Genomic DNA, 22,388 nt, shown 5'->3' with positions numbered 1-22,388 from the left:
CCACATTAAAGTATGACAAAAGACAGGACAGGCCCTATTCTGCAGGCAGATATTCCCCAGTCCTTACTGTTTTGTTTTTACAGAACACAATGTCCAGCACACAACAAAAAATTATGGGACACAAAGAGAAGAACATGATTCATAAAAAAAGAGAAAAAACAATCAACAGAGACAGACCCATATATAAGCCTGACCTATATATAACCCTGACACTGCAATAGCAAACTAACTATGACATGTGCAATAAAGGATCGTGTAGGAAAGATGGGCAGATGAACATGCACAGTGAAAAATTTCAGCAGAATAAAACTGGAGCTAAACAGCTAAATATATTTGCATGAATGTAAATAAAGTAACAACAATATATCATTTCACAACCATTAGATTAGTAAAAACTGAAAGTGCAAAATACCTGCTGCTAAAGAGATTTGGAGACAAAGGTAGTCTCATACGTATGAAAATGTTTTTTTAATAAGTAAATAAAAGCTAGAAATAAAAATTACATCTTCAGAAATGAAGAATTCCTTCGATGATGTCAACAGCAAACTAGACACAGCAGAGAAAGGTTCTGTGAATTTTCAGAGGAAAAACTAATTTAAAAATAATGAAACTTTCCAAGCTCTATGGAACAATTATCAATGGCTATGAATACAACACATGTAACAGGAGTCCCAGGAGGTAAGGAGAGAGAGAGAATGGAACCAAAAAAAAAATCTGAAAAAATAGTGTCTAATCCAAATGTAATGAATGACATCAACTTACAGATCCAAGAAGCTCACTCAACTCCAAGGAAGATAAAAACAAAGAAAACCACACCTCAGCATATCATAGCCAAACTGCTAAAAAAAAAAAAAACAAACAAAACAAAACAAAAACCCCACAAAGATGAAGAGAACATATTCGAAGCAACAGAAGAAAAAAAAACAACATATTGGTTACAGGGAAAAGTAGTAAGAACAACATTTAGGAAGGCTACATTCTACCAAACATCATGCAAGTCAGAATACAACAGACTGATATGTTTAGAATCTTAAGGAAAAAAAAATCTGTCACACAGAATTTTTTATCCAGCAAAAATGCTTTTAAAAAAGCATCAACATTTACAACTCCTGAACTGTGAAAGACACTGTTAAAAGGATGAGAAGCTACAGACTGGGAGAAAATACACAGGAAGCAAATATGCAACAAAGGCCTCATATTTGGAATATATGGATAGAAATAATTATTAACAATAGCCCATTAATCAACCACAGTCAAGTTCAGTTACTGTGCAAGACCTCCCTTGTGCCATTTCTTTGTAATCTCATCCACTCTGTGCCCTGGTCCCTGTACCTTGTTCTCTGTCTCTATAGCTGTGCCATCAACCATTAGGGAAAAGAAATTAAAACCACAATGATGTATCATACACACACCTATCAGAAGAGTTAAAATAAAAAACAGTGGTAATACCAAATTTTGGTGAGGATACAGAGAGACTGGATCGCACATATATTGCTGATAGGAGCATCAAATAGTACACCTACTCTGGAAAATAGTTTGGGAAGTTCTTTCAAGACTAAATGTGCAGTTGCCATTTGACCCTGTAATCATACTCATGGTTTTATGTATCCATTCACACAAAAACCTATACATGAAAATTCATAGCTGCTTTACTCATAGTATGAAAGTAATGGAAATAGCACAACTGTTGTTTGGGTCAACAAACTCTAGTATGACCACACAATGGTATACCACTCAGCAATAAAAATGAATGAACTACTGATACACACAACCTGAATGAACCTTAAGGACATTTAGCTGACTGAAAAAGATAAATCTCAAAAGGTTATGTACACTACAATTCCATGTACATACGATTCCAAAATGATACAACTATAGAGACCGAGAACAAGGTACAGGGACCAGGGCACAGAGTGGATGAGATTACAAAGAAATGGCACAAGGGAGGTCTTGCACAGTAATTGAACTTGACTGTGGCAGTAGTTACACAAATTTACACTTGCGATAAAATTGCACAGAACTTCACACACACATGCACTGATTTATAGTGAGCAGTGAATAAAGTTTATAGCCTGGTTAATAATGGTAATGTACTAATGTCAATTTCCCGGTTTGATATTGTACTACCAGCTATAGGAGATGTCCCCAATGGGGAAAACTGGATGAAGGGTGTATGGAACTCTGTTTTGGGTTTTGTTGTTGGCAATCTCCTGTGAGAATATAATTATTTAAAGTAAAAGGTTTGATTCTTCTTTAAAAAAACAAAACAAAACAATACCATCTGACAAACCAAAGCTGACCATATCCATACTATAAAAAATGCTAAAGTTCTGCTCACCAAATGAGACCAGATAGAAGTAGGGAGAAAAAAACACCAAAAAGACATCAACTCAAAGTATGTTTCTCCTGAGATATCCATTAATTCAACAATGTTCATTAAATATCTTTTCTACAACAGTCTCTATTGTAAGTGCCATGGAATCCTAGACAAATAACGCTCAATCATACAGGATGGCATACAAACCTATAAATAAATATTACCAACAGATGACACTGAAGGTTCTGTCATGGAAGTACGTAAATACCACTGGTAGTTATGCAGAAAAGGAAGCTGTCACTGGAAAAGGGTCCATAGAGAAAGTCTTCTCAAACTGCTGACAGATTTAAGTGAACAGTGAGAGACAACATTCTAGGCAGTCAGCTAGAGCATGGCCACTGAGATGCAAGAGAATTAAGAAACACCTAGAGCTTCAAGGGTTCAGCTAGCTGGAGAATGAGGAGGAGAAAAATCCCTAGGAAATGATGATGGGGAAGGGCAGGTAGAGCACACAACCTCTGCTAGGTCAAACTTCAATCTGTAACCCACTAGGAGAGTTTGAAGGAACTTACTTTAATTAGGAAAGTAACATAAGTTTGGTAGTGATGAAATGATAAAGGAGGTATGTTAGGCAATCAGAGCCCTGGAAGAGGTGGTAATAAGCTTAAACCAACAGAAGCAAAGAGCATAGAAATAAAAGGGCACAGTAGCTGGAAAGGACATTGGGGGAGGAGGGGGTGGGGGCGTAATGGAAGATGACGAAGGGATTAACCGAAGAACATTCATGAACAACCCATTGACAGGAACAACATGAGAACTGATTTGGGGAAGGGAGAGAATAGGACTGGGTGGTGAAGGTGAGGAAAGAGAGAAAAACAGGAACAACCGTGACAGAATAAACAATAAAAAATATTTTTTTAAAAAATAGGCATACATAAACTCAGGATAGTGAGGAAAAGGGAAGAACTGAGAGTCACTCCTACATCCCAACTTGGATGCAGGAAAGATTTTAACTTCATTTACCTCAAAAGGGAGCAGAGCAGCAGGGAGATTTTGATGGAAAAATAATAATTATGCTCTGGATGTACAGGGAAAACACCAGGTATCTAGTAAATACAGAGTTAAAGCCTAGAGGAAGAGCTACAAACCATCAGCACTGACTGTACCTGAAGAAATGGGACAGAGTAGCAAGAGACAGGACAGCCACAAGGGATTAACACAAAATGAAGAAATCAGTATTAATCAAATCCTAGGAGAAAGGGGCCCTTTTAAAATGCCAGTGGAAGTATAAAGTGTTGTACTTTTGTTGTCCGTATATGTTAAGAGGCTTAAATTATTTAAACTATTTCAACTAATAATTTTTTTAGTGACATATCCTAAAGGAATATATAGAAATGTGGACAAAGATTTATATATAAAGATGTTCCCTTCAGTGTTATTTATAATAAAACACAGCAGAAACCAAATATGCCAAAGAATTTCTTGAACGCAAATTATGTGAGATCTATAAAATAAATAATAAAACCATGTATGTACAATTTTAGAAGACTTTAATTATGCACCTAAATTCTTATGACATTAAATGGAAAAGCACACAAAGTAGTATTTATTTATTTAACAGTATTTATTGAATACCTACTAGTATCTAGGTACTAAGGTACCTACTCGTACCTTAAATATCTTTTCTAGTAGGTACTAAGGTACCTACTAGTACCTAGGTACTAGGTACTAAGAATAAAATGCAGTAAGATAATTCCTTGTTTTTGTGGAGTTTGGATTCTACTGGAGAGTGACCAGAAAAGGTAAATAAATAAATCTGCAAGAGAATCTCATATGAAATAAATACTAAAAAGACAAATATTACAGGTGATACATGATATTATCAATTATATAAAAATATATGAAACTGACTTAAAAGAAATAAACTGCAAGTAGAAAAAGCAATGTAAGAGAAAAATTGCAAAATGAAGCAAATTGCAGGTGGCTTAGTCAATGGTCCAGAAAACTGCAGGTGTAATTAAAATAGAAAGTGTTTGGGCCTTTAGGATTTATCCTCCAGCATACTCAGTAGGCAGAACTTTTGCAACCTCTCCCGTTTCTCTCTCAAACCAAAAACTCAGGAAGACAGAAAAACAATGTGTATAAGGAAGCCCGTGCTTCTGCTAAGTTGTTTTGAACTAAAATGAACTCTTCAATAACACCAGGAGTATTTTTTACATTTCCATTTTCATTACAGTAGAATCTTCTTCCCCCATCCACACACACATTCACCTAAGGTCACCCATTCATTGAACCAATAGTTTATGGTAGCATTCCGTAGAAATTTACTCAAAATGCTATAAAACTTAAGAATTATCTCTCATAGTGCAAAAAGTCAGTTTGTTTAAGCAATTTGTGAAAAGGCTAAACTGAAGAAAAGCACTGAACATACTTACACAAATTGTACAACATATTACAGAAATGCCCATTGAAAATTTGTATCTAAAACACAAACACAAACATAGCTGAATGAACATGTATCCTTAAAACATTACCCTTCAGTGAATAATTGGTAAAAAAAAAAAAAAAAAAAGTACTCAGAGACAGAGAAACTGAGAAAACATTGTAAAATAAAAATACTATATAATTCCATGAAGGAAATTACTGGGATTCACAGCACCCGCCCCCCCCCCCCCAACACACACACACAAAAAGTTCCTAGTATTCTAGAATTTTCCTGAAAAGTAAACATGATTTAAATAATACTAATTACTTCCTGTAAAAAAAGTAAGCTGCCAGAATGAGCTACTATATTATCAGAGAATGATTAAATAAAGCACTTTGCAGAGGTTGGTGACATCATAAACTTCACTGGGACCATAATATAACAAAGTTTACCAGTATGGAGGTCAAGCAAAGTCCAGAACAATCTGGAATCACTCTGACATAGACAGCAAAACAGAAAAACAACTTCCTCTTTCTTATTAGGTCCTTTAAAACTACTACCTAATATTTCCTCCAGCTAGAAGTTCATTCTGAAGTAACAGCTAAGTACACTGGAATTAAAATAAGATAGTGAACCAGGTCGAGAAGCAGGGACCTCAAGGACTAACCAAGAGCTAAAGTCATCAACACCAGCTGTTCCTAAAGTTTCCCCAACATGAAGCATCACAACTCAGTCCCTAGACCTCTTCACTCCTTTCTCCACACTCCCCCCTTTCAGGATCTCATCCAGTTTGATGGTTTTAATGCCTAACACACTGTCAACTCCCAAATACACATACATCTCCAGCCAAGACCATTCCCCTGAATTTCCACATGGTGTGTGTACCCAAGAGCTAACTCAACATCTTCCCATGGAGGTCTAACACACACCCAAATTTAACATGTCCAGGGATGAACCCCTCATCTGCACCTGCAATCTGGCCTTCGGTCTTCCCCAGAGCAGTAAATGGCAACTCCAGATTTGCAGCTGCTCAGGTCAAAACCCCAGGGACATTCATTTCTTAACTTTTCTACATCACTCTTCTCACATCACATCTGCCAGCAAATCCTTCTGGTGGTTCTACCTCCTAAATATATCAAAATGAGACCTCTCCTCCCACTCAACTGCTTCCATTCCAGCCCTGGCCACCAGCAGCTCTCACCTGATGAGCAAAGCCTTCACCAGCCTCCACCTGATCTCCTGCCTCTATCCTGTGTTCCCAAAAGCCTGCTTTCCTCCAGAGACACCAAAGCAATTCTGTCCAAGGGTAAGTCAGATCGTGTCTCTCCTCCAATGGCTATTCAGCTCACTCAAGTACAAGCCAAAACCCTTACAGTGACCTACCTAAAAGAGCTACATGACCTGCCTCCTTCCCTCCCTTTACTGACCTGTCCTCATTTCTTGCTCTCAGTCTGTTACCTTCACTCTACTTCAGGTCTCCTCCCTGTTCTCCCTACACCCCAGACAGCACCCCACCCCACTACAAGACCTTTGCACCTGCTAGGCCCTCTCCTGGACTGTTCCACCTACATATCCCACAACCTGGGGCTCAGTCCCTCACACCTGCTTCAACTTCTGCTCAAATACTATCTTCTCTGACCCCACCCCAAATAAAATTGCACCACCTTGTCCTTCTTCACTGATTTTCTTTTCCCTATAGCACCCTATCATCTTGTGGTATGATCTGTGTGTATATGTGTGTGTAACTTACTAAATTTATCTTTTTTATTGCCTAGTTCTCCCACTAAAATGTCAGCTCTGCGAAGGCAGGGCAGGGATGTTATTAATATTTTGTTCACAGATGTATCCCCAGCATCCAGAATAGTATGTGGCACATAATAACGGTTCAATAACTAGTTGTTAAAAGAAGAAAGTTTGTGTGGCATTTCATTTCTATTTTTTACAATGAAGAAACTAGAAAATTATAAGAGTACCAGATTTTAGGTACATTTACTTGGCCCTTTTCCTTGGTGATCTCATCTAAATCTGCCTTACACTTAAATCTCATCGAGATTATGTTATATGAGTAGATTTTTTAGAAGATACTTTTGGTTTAGGACCAACATTTTAAAGATGAGAAAAGATACTGAAGGACATCTATCTATAGGAGAAAGGTTACTGAAAGACAATAATCAACAGTATTCCACCTTATGCCTTTAGGTTTTTCTTCAAAAGGTCAAAATTCAAAGAAGTTACTGAAGGCAAAGCAAATACTATATTACATCTTTATACAGATAGTAAGAGACAGCAATCTCATTAGTACAAAAACAATTGAAAACAGATATCAGAAATCTAACCTTTTTCCTAAGTGTGATTAACTAGGGGGAATAAACCTTCTCAGCAGAGGGTCATGGATAAGAAATTAGCAGGACAGAAATTGAAACATCCAGGCTTCAAACCAAGAACATCCTGACAAGTTCCTGCAAACGGAGGACTGACAAAGCATATTAATGAGAAATACTGTTAGAATGCTATTCAGATATGGGTCTTCGTTTCAGCTTTCCCAACGGAACTAGTTTCAAAGGGGAAGAAGAAAATTACACATACAAAAGCAAAAGCATATTTATGTTTCCCATCAAACCTTCATCTGCACTGGCAGAAATCCAGAAGGGGAGAATGGCCAAAGAACTCAGGCAAAAGAAATGCAAAATGCCTTCAACCACACGACTTTGGCTTTGATCCAATGTAAGCAGCATCACAACAGCACTAATATCAAAATCTAAAGAAACATCTAGCCAAACTGAGTATATCTATCTGCGTTCAAGACCATCCAAAGCATGAGATCCAACATTCTCTCAGAGAAAGAAGGTACACCACACATGAAAAGGATTGTTTTTAATTTAATTTCAAGAGAACTATGCACATAAATCTTGCCTAGTTATGTTGTGCTTTGAAGACACAATGCAAAATCACTCTAAAAATATTATAATTGTACCAATTTTATTCTTGATAGTCAACTAATGTTAAATATACAGCAAGTCCCCTCATACAAATGCATCTGTTAACAATGCCATACCAAGCCGAGATCTCTCAGACCCCATGGGCCTTTGCCCGTTACGTCCATAAGTAACTTTCTAAACCAGACAGTCCTTGACTCCCACTGAGCTCAGCATGCAGTACCAAGCTGTTGTCCACCAATCACAACAGTCCCCACCAGGACACCCCACTCTGTCACTTCCCTTCAACGCTTTGCTGGCTCTTGCCCACCCCACTCAAAGCCAGTCCTAAGGTAAACCATTTTCAGGGTTAAATTTCATGCCTGACAGAATAAGTTGTAACTTTTTCCAAACTAATACTCTCACAAAACACAAGACTCCCTGTAAACCAGTAATTTGGGTGAACAAAAACAGAAGAGGAAAAGTAGACTTAAAAAAGAAATACCCAACCTCATCAACTAATAAAAAATGCAAATTACAGCCACAATATGTTATATACCATTTTTAGTTATTAGATTGGCGAAGATTAAAATATAAAAAATCTGAGTGTTGACCAGGATGGGGGTACATAGGCACTCTTAGATGTTGAGGTATAAGTGCAAACTGTAAATTAAGCTTTTTAAAACTTCAGAGGGCCCACTATATCCAACCAGACTCTAAGGGAAAAAACATTATTTCCCAAATGTAATCTGCGATGACAACTGAAATGAAAGTCAACTTTGCGGTACTGTTTGACTTTCACAGAGACACAGGTGGTTAATAACCTCTGTAATCCCTAGATTTTGGGACTCCCACCCGGCCACCTCCTGGCCAAAGCTGACTGAACCAGGACAGACCTCCCAAGACTGTGCCGGTCACCACCACTGCACTGCAGGAATGGGACTCTGATTATGGTTACTCTAGTCACACGTGCTCCTGAATGAAAATGCGCCCTCCCATCGAGAGCTTTACCTTAAGAAGGTCCACATTCCTGGACTATGCTATTCCTATTTGGCACACACGCAGCATTTGAGAATTCAATAAACTGACTTTCACCTTGAATTTTTCAAATTTATACTGTAGAATCATCATCTGCTTATATTCTTGTTTTTCCTGAACTCCCTTCGCTAGTCTTCTAATTTCAGTAATGGTAATTTATATCACATTTGTCTGATTATCACATTTATTCTTGCTCAAGAACATCATTTACACTCCTTAAATAGACTGAGTCTGGTATAAACTAGACTCAACAAACCCCAAACCTCACCCTCTGCTTCAGAATATTATCCTTGACAAGACTATAGGATTTCTGGTAAATTGTTTTAGAATGTTCTAAGTACTGCAGCAATTTTAAATCAATGAATCCTGAAAATAATTTTCCAGAAGTAGCAAAAATAATTGTCTCTTCATTTTAAAAACTTACCTTAATTTAATGGTGAATGCCATTCACCAACAGATTAAGGCCAATTTTCTCTCATTATTTGTTCCATTATTTTCCAATCTGTTACAAAATTATACAAACTATAGAACTAATTTACCCTTCAAAATGTGAAGTTTGACTTTTGAGAATTATCATAGCCTGACAGTCTTCTCCCATAAACCAATCATTCTGTTCAGTGTTCTCACTCAACCTAACAATGAACACTCAGAAAGGGAATAAGATACATGTATATATACATACTTATTTCAACCATGGTAGTCAACTATGACAACACAAAGAATCCAAGCTTTCAAGTACTTAATTCTGCTTAAGATGCTATTATGTTACATGCTTCGAAAATAACATACTCCCTCATCCTGTTTTTAGAGAACACTTTTTTATGTAGACAATATGCTTCCTTTCAAAACACCAACTGCTTACAGAGGAAAAGAAAGAAACAGACAAATGATCTTGCCAAGAACCATTTCTGTAATTTCTCTAGGTAGAGTAGCCTTTTCAGTGGCTACAATGATTTAAATTCAATCCCTGATTGCATTGATGATATACTTTTATTTACTTAGAATTGAATCCTAGAACAAAAAAGAGCTCAGAGAACTCCAATTCACTTGTTTCCAACTTTTCCAAGTATCAAGACCCTAATGGAACACTAAAGATTTTTGAAGATTCTTACAGGAGCTGTACCCAGTGACTGAAAACAAAAACAAAAACAAAAACCCCATGCAAGTACACAGTAATTCTTTTAAAGCACCTGCAAACATGTATAAAATAGTAAAACCTATATCTGTATTTTATTACAGAGCCACTTAATGTCAGAATTAGGTTTGAAACCAAATCTCTAGACTTTATCACACAGATGGGGCTCTAAGAAACCAGAGCATGATTCATCACAGAGGAAGGTTTTTTAAGTATCCCCAACAATTCTCTTAGGAACTAGACAAGCTGATTTTAAAATACGGAAAAATAAGCAAAGATAAACAAGACAATTCTGAAAAAGAAGACCACAGAGCATTCCTATCAGATACCTGTGGACCCTGAGAAAGAAGATAACCTATCAAGAAGGCTAGTGGTGGCTAACTGGGCTCAAATGTAAAAAGAGAGCCTAACAGTGTTTTCTAAACAGAGGTCTCTCATGCAACAAACCCACACCTGAGGGAGAAGCCTGCACTAAGCTCCCTACCTTCTGCTCTGAATTGCCTGCCTGTACTGTGTTCCTGCCTTCTGAGTCAATCCTTATAAAGGAGTTCCTGGAATCCTAATGCAACCAATGCATAAGAGACTTTCCTGGTGTAATCAGAGCTATGCAGCTATGTCCTCATTAGCATCTTCAGCAACCAATCAGTGAAATTTCATTCTGACCAATCAGAACACTGCTTTATAAACCAATCAAACTATGAGGATTTGGAGCCCTCTTTTGCAAAAGGTTGGGCCAATCAGGGACCAGGAGTAGGGACTTCTCTCTATATAAGTCATCTTCTCTCTGGCTCAGTGAGCACACTTTCCCTTCCACCAAAAACTGTATTTCACCAGACTTCTCACTGAAATAAAGCAGAGGAGGCACAATGGAGCAGGGCAAAGGGGAGCAGACCATACTGGACTGGAGTAGAGCAGAGCTGTCTCGACAGAGTGGGGTGAAACCCCAGAGCTACCTCACAGCTGTGCTGTTCCCCAAGCATTCTGTTGCATACTTGAGCTGTAACACTATTGATCTGCTCCAAAGCCATGCTGTTCTCAGAGATGTACTGTACGCACAGCCACACCATATAACAATTGAACTGTTTGCACTAAAGTATCCTTCTTCACTACACTCCAAATTGAGGATTCCTGTTGGTGTTACACTGGTGCCAATGACCCCTGGTTGACATTCCAAAAATCTGCACAGCTACAATAATTAAAATAATGTACTGCTGGAACAGATTAGAAAATGCAGAAACTGACTAATCCCTACTCAAAACTCAATATAAAATATCAATATAAAATAAATGTGGTATTAAAATCACTGGGGTAAGCATTATTCATCAAATGCTACAGTAATAACTGAGTACCCATTGTGGGGGGGAATCACATTGAGTCCTTACCTTATACCAAAAAAGCTCCAAATCAGGCAAAAATGTACAAAATGAAACCACTAAGGAACCTTAAGAAACACAGAATTTTTTTAAAAATAATCTTACAGTGAAGAAGGTCTTACAAAAAAATTCTATAAACAAAGTCAAGATTATACAATAAACGAAGTCCCTCCAGAGCATCATATTCTAACTCAGGTTCTACGCCATCAAAGCACAGCACTCTTTCTGTATTCCATACAATCCTAAATCACCCAGAAGAAAGTTTTAGAACAATAAAAAATCAAATCTAACAGAAGCCATTTAAAACCTTTCTTTCTTGCCAAGGCCTATGAAATGAGATTTCTACACCACCATCCTCAGCTATTATCACCACTGATATTAGAAACAACCAGCCATAAAATAAGGCCATGTATTTTATTATGTATTTGGGGCCACAGATTAATGTTAGCAAAGTATACACACAGTAAAGCAGTAACAGGTCAATAGTTTTTTTCAAAAGAAGCTTGTTCTGGGATATATGATCTGTCAACATACAGGTTCAGCAGTGAATGCTTACCAAATTTCTAACATCAACATAAATTACCGAGCATCTACAGTCTGTAAGGTATTATGCAAAATTCTGAGATAAAGAACCAGTCTTCTGCCTTCCGGATACTTATAATTTATTAGTCAAACAAACCATGAGGATATCTGCTTATCAACAACAGGAATGTATATTATGCTTCAATCTTCAAATCTCCCCATGTAACTAATCAAATAAAGCAAAATTAGTTATCTAACTTAATACCATATTATTTTTTAAAAAACTAATTTATGGGTCTACCTAAGTGACTCAGCCCCAGACTTGAAGGCATGACTGTGTGGCACATGAGCTTCATGAGATAGTCCATACCCAGGGTAATGTAAACAGCAGCTCTTTAAATTCAGATTATTAGTTCAGCATCATTTTGATCTTGAAACCACATACTTTTTATTCCTGTGGACTTTGTCCCCTTTAACATTATTTGGTATTCCCCCAATTTCTTACCAGTTTACTGTTTCTTTTGGATATGGAAATGTTATTTATTATAATTATGTGTTGGCTCACTTTGGTCAATTTTTTTAAAGTTTTTCTTTCTTTTTTGCTTTCTATACTGTTTTTTTAACTTGTATTCCATTTATTAGAAGTTCAGTTTCCAGTCAATTCACTCACTCTTTTATTTCGCACACTGCCAGTATTTTGACATGTGTAATGTTTTTTCATTAAATTTACTGCAGTGGCATTGGTTAATAAAATTACACAGGTTTCAAGTATACAATTCTATAATATATTATCTGCATAATGCATTCTACACCACTGCTTGGGAGAATCCCATATATTATATACTGGTATTTTATGACTGAAGCTCTGATTCTGAGGAGGAAATTTGCCACCCCAGTAACGCTTTTCCTGGAAGATGAAACGTTAGTATTCCCCACTCTGTTGGCCATCTGGCATAACCTTCAGAATACTGCAGGAATAAAACCCATTTTTTTCCTTTCCTTTCTTTCTTTCTTTTTTCTTTTCTTTTTCTTTTCTTTTTTTTTTTTTAACAAAGGCTTTGAAACGGTTGTAACTTTCTGTAAGATCAGGCTTCAGGGCAGCACCTGCTGACTTTGCAAGGTATTCCAAAACCTGTTGTCCTTCCTATAGGTACCTCAACACACAAATACTGCAACTAAAATTCCTGAATAGTTATCTCGTGTGTTTCTTTGTTGCCTATGAATGTTCCCTCAATGACTGAGCACAAAACTGGAGAATATTACACACATTCCTTATTTTAAGAAAATAACTGAACTCAAGACATATCATTTACTTGGCAATTACAAATAACTGAATAAAATCCTAAGTAAACTCCAATAAGTTTAATAAACTTCTGTAGTAAATAATGCCACTGGTTAACAACCAGAACTCTTAATATACTGCAGTAAATGTATCAAATACAGATTAGATATCAGAGACCATGTAGTCTTAATTCTAGATCCTAGGACTACTGTTTCATAAAAATTATCTTCACTGCTTAGTACTGAAAATTAAAGTTTTACTTTTACTCTAAAAATAAACACTCAGAAGTACTCTTGGCAAGCATTTCCTAAGAATTAGTTCTCCTTTGAAACAGTCAGGGACTTTCATGGTAAAGATCTTGAAAATCCCAAGATGTTTCATATGTGTTCCAATAGAAGCCAGTTAGCCTTCAAGAGAAAAGAGTAGGCTAAGGCTCCACTATTCTGTTAATTTACTGATTCTCTGCAACTGACTAATCTCTGATATATAGAAAAATAGACACCGCTCAAAAAAGCTGCCTATTTATCTCTGTATCAGAGATTAGTCATTTAGTGTCTTTGTTATAAAGCTTGCTGGGTTCCATAATCCAGCAAAGTCAAGTGTACCCTTGTTTTGTTTTGGTTTTTTTGTGGGGGGAGGGTAGGTGAGCACTAAGAGGACCACTTAAAGGGGGTTTAAGTAAACTTAGACAAAAATGCAGTATCTTAAAGGTGGTCACAGATTCAATCAGTTGAATCCAAACATATCTCATTGAATTAAGTTTTCTGGCCTACAGGCCATTGACTCCACTGATGAGCCTTCAGGCTTCTGCACTCCCAAGCCTTCTGGCCTACTTAGGTGGAACCATAGCCCTGACTCCTATTACTATCTGCTACGGCTATCTGAGGAGACTGAAACGGCATGTACGCAGCAGCCCCATCACAAGAACATCCATAGAACGATAAAGCTAGATTGGCTTCAAAATACTGTTCCAGGTTGTAAGAAAGGGAAAAAGGACACTATAAATGTAAAACACAGGGAAATTTCAAGGAAGTCCAAACCCCATAGTAGAGCATGTTCAGGAACACTTTTCTGGAAAATTGTTCAAAGAAATATACTCAAATTTTGTTTTCTAAGAAAATAAACAATTTTCAATGGAATAAGAAATTTCCCATGAAAATACCACCTAGCAGAAAAAGGATTCCTGCTTGGGTTTAAGGATCCCTAGGGTCTAGCTTCACTCTAACTTCTGCCTACTCTATGAACTGTTCTGCCTCTTCAAGTGTCAGTCCAATCTGGGGCACAGACAGGCCTGTCTTGGAGAAAAAGCCCTACCCTATCACCAGGAATTCTGGGACCAGCTTTATGTATACTCTGGCTGTGTGTAACCACATGAACTTTTCTGTGTCTTACCCATTAGAGAAAATAATTCCACTATTTCTGATCCTTGCGTGTGCCTTTGGCACTTGCCCCCAGGCAAACCAGGGTCATTTGAATAATAAGCTGCCATACAGGACTGCTATAAGCATCAAACATGGTGATGTAATTAAGACACTTAACACCAAAAATTACTATACAAACATGCACTCTTATGAAAACTGATACATGTTATCCACACTTTACCCTATTTGTTCTTTTCCACTAAGACTCCAGACTTCAAATTTCTAACTTAGCATTAATTTCTTTCAGCTTCATTTTCAATATCCATAGAGGTGCCTGTCATCATCTTTCTTACTGAGTTATTATGTCCTCAAGGTATCTACCTATTAGAAGATATGTGGATAGTTTAAAAAGACATCTAGCCTGTTTCTGGCCCTCTTTTGAAGGTGTAGTCTCAAAACACACACATGGATCTGAAGCTTTCTTAAGGATTTTCCCACTATTGTTCTTTTTATTTTTTTACCAGTTTCAAAGGATGTACCTTTATTTTATTGTTTGATGACAGTTATCCCAATTTTCCCCCCATTGTCCCAATTTTCCCCTGTTGTTCTCCCCTGCTCCATCCACACCCCCCACCCCACAGTCAATCCCCACCCTACTGTCCTTGTCCATGGGTCCTTTATAAATGTTCCTTGACTAGACCCTTCCCCCTCTTCCCACTATTGCCAGCCTTCCCCCTCCCCTCTTGTCACTGTCAGTTTATTCCTTATTTCCACGTCTCTGGTTCTATGCTATTGTTGCTCTTCATTCTACCAATTACTGGGTGGTTTTCTATTCTCAGTACAGTGCTCAACCCTTAGTTACTTAAGTGGTCTCCTTTATTCCTATAGCAACTCTAGGAAGTAGACATGGTTTTTTTGGATGAGGAATCAAGGCTCAAAGAGGTTAAGGAATGTCCTCCAAACCACACAGTTAATAAATGGCAAAGCCATTATATAAACACAAATCAGTTTGGCCCCAAAGCCCCTGCTCTTGACAGCGTTGCAACTATGTCTCATCAGACCCTAAGAGAATCAATCACCTAGCCCTGAATCTGAAACTACATGGGAGTAGGTCCAGTCAGGGCCATCCACATAGGGCTGCACATATGTTCATCCCATGGTGTTCCAAAATGCAAAATAGCATTTACTGGAACTAGGTAAAAGAAAAAAAAAACAGAAACATTAAATGAAGTAGAAATGACGCATGTGTGAAAGGCATCCCTTAGAGCATTTGAATCATCATCTTCAGGTGAACCACAAGAACCTTGTAAAGGAGAATCTGAGGTATTACAGAATTCAGTGTATGCAAGCCATACTTCTAATAACCACTCAAAGAAAGTGCCTTTATTCCTGATTCTAGGATCCAAAAGCAATTTCAGCCAACATATTTAAGTCCACACCTGTTAACACTATTTCAAGGCAAAAGCTGAACAATCGCCATGGCATCCCCCCTTTATCTACAGTTTCAGTCACCTGTGGTCAACCATGATCTGAAAATAGTATGTGGGAAGTTCCAGAAACAGCTCATATGTTTGAAATTGCACGCCGTTCTGAGCAGCATGATAAAATCTCAGGCCACCTTCTCCATCCCATCCAAGACATGAGTCATCCCTTTGTCCTGTGTCTCTATACTGAATGTGCTTCCTGCCCATCTAAGTTATCACATCAGCTGTCATGTCATCACAGAGCTTGTATTTAAGCAACAATGATTTTACTTAATAATGGCCCCAAAGCATAAGAGTAGTGATGCTGGCAACTCAGATATACTATAGAAAAGTCATAAAGTGCCTCCTTTAAGTGAAAAGGTAAGCACAGCACATTGTACTTATATTGTACTTACATTGTACTTGTCACTTTGAAAGACACCACATTTGCATAATTTTTATTACCGTATAATTGCCCTATTTTATTATTATTGTTAATTTCTTACTGTGCCTAATTTATTTACTTTATCATAGGTATATACATATAGCAAAAACATAATACATACAAGATTTGGTACTATATGTGGTTTCAGCCATCCACTGAGGATCTTGGGATGTATTTCCCGCAGATAAGGGGGGGGGGGGGGTACTAACAGCATCCCAAATGGCCTCTCCTTTTAAAAGTAAAGCCTAGTTTATAACACATGACAGTCAGGGAAAGAATCTCTAGTAGACACTGGCTTATTAATAGCAAAAGCCAAGTGGTATTAATTGCTTTCCGTTGATGACAAGATACCTTGAGACCCCTTACCCACAAAACCATTGGTTACCAAAAGTTACCATTGGTTTTGTAACTTTTTTTAACAGAACTTTCTTTTTTAAATAAAATTTTCATCAGAACTCCAAGCAGCTAGAATAAAGTGGCTCTGGTAAGAACAAGAGTGGAAGGCTTCCAACTAATTGCTCTATCCTGACTTGTATGCAACCCGACAAGTCACTTGTGACTATTCCCTATCCTCATCTGACATATAAACCTACCCATCTCCTATCACTTCCTTTTACAACAAGAATTTGTGAAGTTTATCCCTATTTTCCTTCCAAAAGTAGCAATCATCAGCAAAAGTTAAACTCATAGTAACAAGCCTACTAAATACATACATACATACATACATACATATATACACACACAGATTTCATCGAAAAGAAAAAATAGCAAATTAAGAAAATGAAGCAACTTATACATGACAGCAAGAAAGTATTAGTGACTTTAAAAAGTAATAGAACTATTCTAGGTTTAACTTCAATACTCCATAACCAGAAACACAGCATTAAAATATGACCTTAGAAGAGACAGCATTATTGTTTCTGCTTCTGGTGGAGAAGAAAGGGAACAGATCAAAATGGTCCGGTCAACTCAAACTGCTCTGGGTTCCTACTTATTGAACTTTTTTTTAAAAAAGATCGTTCTTATTTATTTTTAGAGAAGGGAAGGGAGGAAGAAAAGAGAGGTAGAGAAACATCAATGTGTGGTTGCCTCTTGAGCACCCCCTACTGGGAACCTTGCCCGAAACCCAGGCATGTGCCCTGACTGGGAATAGAAACTGTGGCCCTTCTGATCCCAGGCCGGCACTCAATCCACTGAGCTACACCAGCCAGGGACTTATTCAACTTTTTAAAAATGTAGTTTAACCAGTTAAGTCTTCATTTCAGACATTCTGGGAACTTAAATTTAAATGAAATTTGCTAAATCTTATGATTTATTTTAGTACTTTAGTAAGACTAGGATAAATAAAATTCTACTCAATTTAGGAACAGACATTACATTCCATCCATCCAGATAAGGGTTAAAGGATCCTCATTCCATCAACAACCAATACCAGAAAAACAAACACAATCTGAAAGAAAGAGAGAGAGAGAGAGAGAGAGAGAAAGAAAAGAAAAGAAAAGAAAAGAAAAGAAAGAGAGAAAGAAAAGAAAAGAAAAGAAAAGAAAAGAAAAGAAAAGAAAGAAAAAAATTTACCAGAAATATTTTAAGGCTGACACTAGAATTGAGGGGTAAAGTCGGTACGAAGGTTCAACAAGCACCAAAATATAATACATAAGTCTAACACTTCAGAGATTTGAAATCTGAATGCTAATTGGACCTACAAAATATGAATCTAATGCTTGGCTGGTTTTATACAAAGCCCATTGAAAGTGTCATACTGTTCATTAACATTCTCTCAGACGTTCCTGAAAGCAATGGAAAACTACACATATTTTTTAAGCTACACTATGCTACAGCACTTCTGAGGGAAAAAAATTGTGAAAGCCAACTTTGGGACAGATTCATATTAATAAGCATCTCTCCTAATACTCTTCTAAAAAGGAAGGTTTAAGAGGTGATTTTTAAATGAAATCTAATGTATTAAAAAGGCAAAAATATACTGTAAGAAATTACTGGAAAACAAGGCATCTCCAATTTTCAACATTTAAGGTTTCAGAACTGCAACCATTCTAGAAATCATTTGTTTTTCAGCATGATTCAATTTCATTTTTTCTAAACTCATTACTTCCTTTGCCACTTCACTCATTTCTGATGTCCATACATAACCAGTGTTCATATTACCATTAGGAGTGTCATCTCCAGGTGGAAAAGGGTCATCATAAGGGCCTAAGAGCATATCATGTCTATAGGAATCAGGGTCTAAAGGAATGCAAAGAAAGTCATGTTTTTCTCCCCCCCCCCCTTTTTTTAGGAACTCACAGGGGAAAAAAAAATAACAGTAAAATAGGCAAGGTGACTATGTGAGATTTTTTATATCTGCAGAACAACCCAAAATATAAATGTCTCCTCAGTAAAGGAGGACTATTATTATTTTCAACCTTATTTCCTATCCTTGGCACTTCAATTTAGTATTTGTCTGAAACTGGACTATTCACCTATATGTTCTATGGAATATTAAAATAACCAAATTTTATTTGTCTACCATATAAAATTACTCAATAAAAGGTAAGCAAAATAATTATTATTAAATTAAATAATTTGCTTATAACAAATCAACACCATCCTCCCCATTCCTTAGCTTGGATATTTTATTTACTTTTGTATTTTAATCTAGTTTCTGTCTTCTTATTTTTACATATTAGTAAATATTAGTTTAGCTTTCAAAAACAGTCCCAGACAATCATCATTTTAAGATTCTTTAGTCTAAAACACAGTCACACATGTGAGATAATGATCATTTTTAAACAATTTTGAAGTTAAATTCTCCCTAGAGCGTAAGATATTTATAAAATTGACTTACCTTTAGACTGACCAAGAAAAAAAGAGAGAAAGCACAAATTGGCAAAATCAGGAATGAAAGAAAGAGAAGACATTGATCACCACCAACCACACAAAAGTTTATAAGAATTATAAGGAAATTCTCTGAACAAATTTATGCTGCCAAACTAGACAACTTAGATGAAAAGGAAAATTTCTGAGAACATATAAATTGACAAAATTGACTAAAATTGAGAAAAGATGAATAAACTTATAGCAAATTAAAAGACTGGATTGACTGACAATTAAAAATCTTCCCACAAAGAGAAGCTTAAGCCCAAAAGGCTTCACAAGTATAACTAGGAATAGAAAGTAATACGAAGGAAGAAATAAAAAATCCTTCACAAATTCTCGTAGAAAATAAGAAGAAACACTTCCCAGCTCATTCTAAAACACCAAATTTACCCTAACACCAAAACCAAGCAAAAATATCACAAGAAAACTATACATTAATATCCCTCATGAGTACAGATGCAAAAACCACATGATCTCAATAGATGCAAAAAAAAAAGTATTTTACAAAATCCAACATCCATTTATATTAAAACGTCCAACAAGCCCTGGCTGGCATAGCTCAGTGGATTGAGCGCGGGCTGGGAGCCAAAGTGTCCCAGGTTCGATTCCCAGCCAGGGTACATTCCTGGGTTGCAGGTCATAACCCCCAGCAACCGCACATTGATGTTTCTCTCTCTCTCGCTCTCTCTCTCTCCCTCTCCTCCCTCCCTAAAAATAAATAAATAAAATCTTTAAAAAAAAAAAAAAAAAAACGTCCAACAAACTTAGAACTAAAGGCAACTTCCTCAACCTGATAAAGGGCATCTATGGAAAAACTAGAACTAACATCATACTTAATGGTGAAGAACTGAATGTTTTCCCCCTAAAGGCAAAAACAAGGCAAGAACGTTGGCTCTTACCACTTCTATTCAATGTTGTAATGGAGGTTTTACCCAGTGCGGTAGGCAAAAAAAGAAAGGGAGGGAGACCATTCAGATTGAAAGGATGTAAAACTGTCTTGCTAGTTAATTTCATAACTAGCACTTGTCATTATCCTACGTGTAGAAAATTCTCAGAAATCCACAATAAAACTACTAGAACTGAAAAACAAGTTCAACAAGGTTATACAATACAACTCAATTTACAAAATCAGCTGTAGCAACTACAAAGAGAAAGCATGAAGGAGCTCCTCTGTGGTGATGGAAGTTCTGTAACTTGACAATATGGCAGTGGTTACACAAATCCATACCTGAGATTAGGTTGCAGAGAACACAAAAATGAGTGAATGTAAAAACTAGTGAAATCTGAAAAATGTCTACATGTTGTGTCAATGTCAATTTTCTGGTTTTGATAGTGTACTATATTTTTACAAGATGTTAAATCACTAGGGGAATCTGGGTGAAAGAAGGAACTGTGTAAGAGTTTATATGACCTCTCTGTACTACTTCTGCAACCTCCTGAGTCTCCAAGTGTTTCAAAACAAAAAGTTATTTGAAATACAAAGTCATTGTTTTTCTAAATAAGAGAAATAATCAAAATGAAATTGAAATTCCCCAGGTGATTCTTTTGTGTAAATTTGGGAACCACAGAGTTACAACTTTCACAAGACAGCAAAAACAAAAGGTACATAAGCATATGATACACTACCATTCCAAACTATCAGTACAATTCCCAAGCTTTCCTACACATTAAAATCACCCACAAATCATTAAAAAAAGTTCAAAGCCTATGCAAAACTCCCAGACCAATTAAATCACAATTTTTGGGACTAGGACACAGGCACCAGCATTTTAAAAACTCTGCAGGTGAACCACTGCTGTATGAAGCAACAATTCTCAAAATTTTTTTTCAGAACCTCTGGCAATTTAAAACCAAGAGCAATACTACTCATGAGCTATATTTATCAATATTTACCCTATTATAAATTAAGACAGAAATGTCTTAAATATTTATTAAATTATTGAAAAAGACAAGATAAACTTGTGTTAACAAGTACATTTGAAAGGAAAATGTATTTCCAAAGACAAAAAATTATTGGTACTATTATATTTTTGCAAGTTTCTTTACTGTCCAGCTTAACACACCTGGGTTTTCATATGTGCTTTCTGAATTCCATCTGCTGTGCTTGTGTTGCTTTGGTTACAGTACATGAAGACAATTCAGTCTCACAGACATCTAGTCAGAAAAATGGGTCTTTAATAGTCTTTTCAGGTAACTGTGGCTCCATTACCATGTTGCCTCTGGAAAAAAATGGTACTATATACTCTGAGCGAAATCCGAATAAAAAAGGGCAGATAATGTCTTCATATAATTACAAAAGTAAGTATGACCTTCCTGATTCTTGAAAAGGTCCTGAAGATCTCCAGGAGTGCCCATACCACACTTAGAGAACTGCTATTATAAAGTACAGAAAAAGGAAGACTAGCGAGGTCTGAAGCTGTCAAAGGCTTTACAGAGCACTACGACTTCTGATGAGGACTGGACATGTGTAGAATTGACAGGGAGAGAGAGTTTGAAAAAGCCTGCTCAAAAACCAAGTTGATTTCCGCCAAAACATTAACAGTAAAAACGAATCAAATAAAAACTAGACACTAGCTAAAGAGAACTATTGTCAAACTTTAGTATTAATGAATGTATAAAATAAATCCAGCATTTAAATTCCATATTGCCAAGATAAAAAAGGTACTTTCTGAAGTTACATAAAAAAATTTATATGGAAAACTATATAATAAAGATTATATATTTAATAAAAATGTATACTAGATTCAAATGCCTCCTTTTCTTTTTCTACTTTAATTTTTAAAACATTTTCTTGAAAGTATTGCACATATACAGAAAAGTTCATAGTGCAAAAATTTACAACTTGAATTATTATTATAAGGTGGACAAACCCAGGTAACCACCCTTAAGATCAGGAAAAAGGGCACTGCCACACCCCCAGAAGTGACCCTCAGTTATAAATCCCTTCTTCTTCCCCAAAGAAAATCACTTTTCTCACTCCTAGCACCCTTTTTTAATTTTACTGAAATGAAATCTTACAGTATGGATTCTATAAAGTCTAGGGTCTTTTACTCAACCTTAATCATGCGACATTATTACTGTTATTGCATGTAGCCGAAGTTTTTTCATTTCTATTACTGAATAGTATATGAATACACCACAATTTACTTAATCATTCTACTGATGATGAAAATTTGGGTTTCCAAAAGGGACTATTCAAATAATGTTGCTGTGAACACCACCATGCATATCTTGGTAC

At 36.5% G+C, this 22,388-nt stretch overlaps 1 protein-coding gene across 5 annotated transcripts in view; it reads right to left on the bottom strand.

The window, feature by feature from the left end:
- The window catches only part of WASF3 (WASP family member 3), a 159,618-nt gene that overhangs the window by 118,039 nt on the left and 19,191 nt on the right, over positions 1–22,388 (bottom strand). Inside the window, exon 3 of one of the 5 annotated variants that reach the window (XM_036018343.1) lies at positions 18,440–18,517. The exons of the other annotated variants lie outside the window; for them this stretch is intronic. The gene's annotated coding sequence lies outside the window, so the exon portion shown is untranslated. The remainder of the gene's footprint in view (positions 1–18,439; positions 18,518–22,388) is intronic. 5 annotated transcript variants of the gene reach the window in all.

This window comes from Phyllostomus discolor, chromosome 2, assembly GCF_004126475.2.
Source record: "Phyllostomus discolor isolate MPI-MPIP mPhyDis1 chromosome 2, mPhyDis1.pri.v3, whole genome shotgun sequence".
Classification (NCBI taxonomy): Eukaryota; Metazoa; Chordata; class Mammalia; order Chiroptera; family Phyllostomidae; genus Phyllostomus; species Phyllostomus discolor.
The sequence above is the reverse complement of the archived record's forward strand: the minus strand, read 5'-3'. Positions and strand labels throughout refer to the sequence as shown.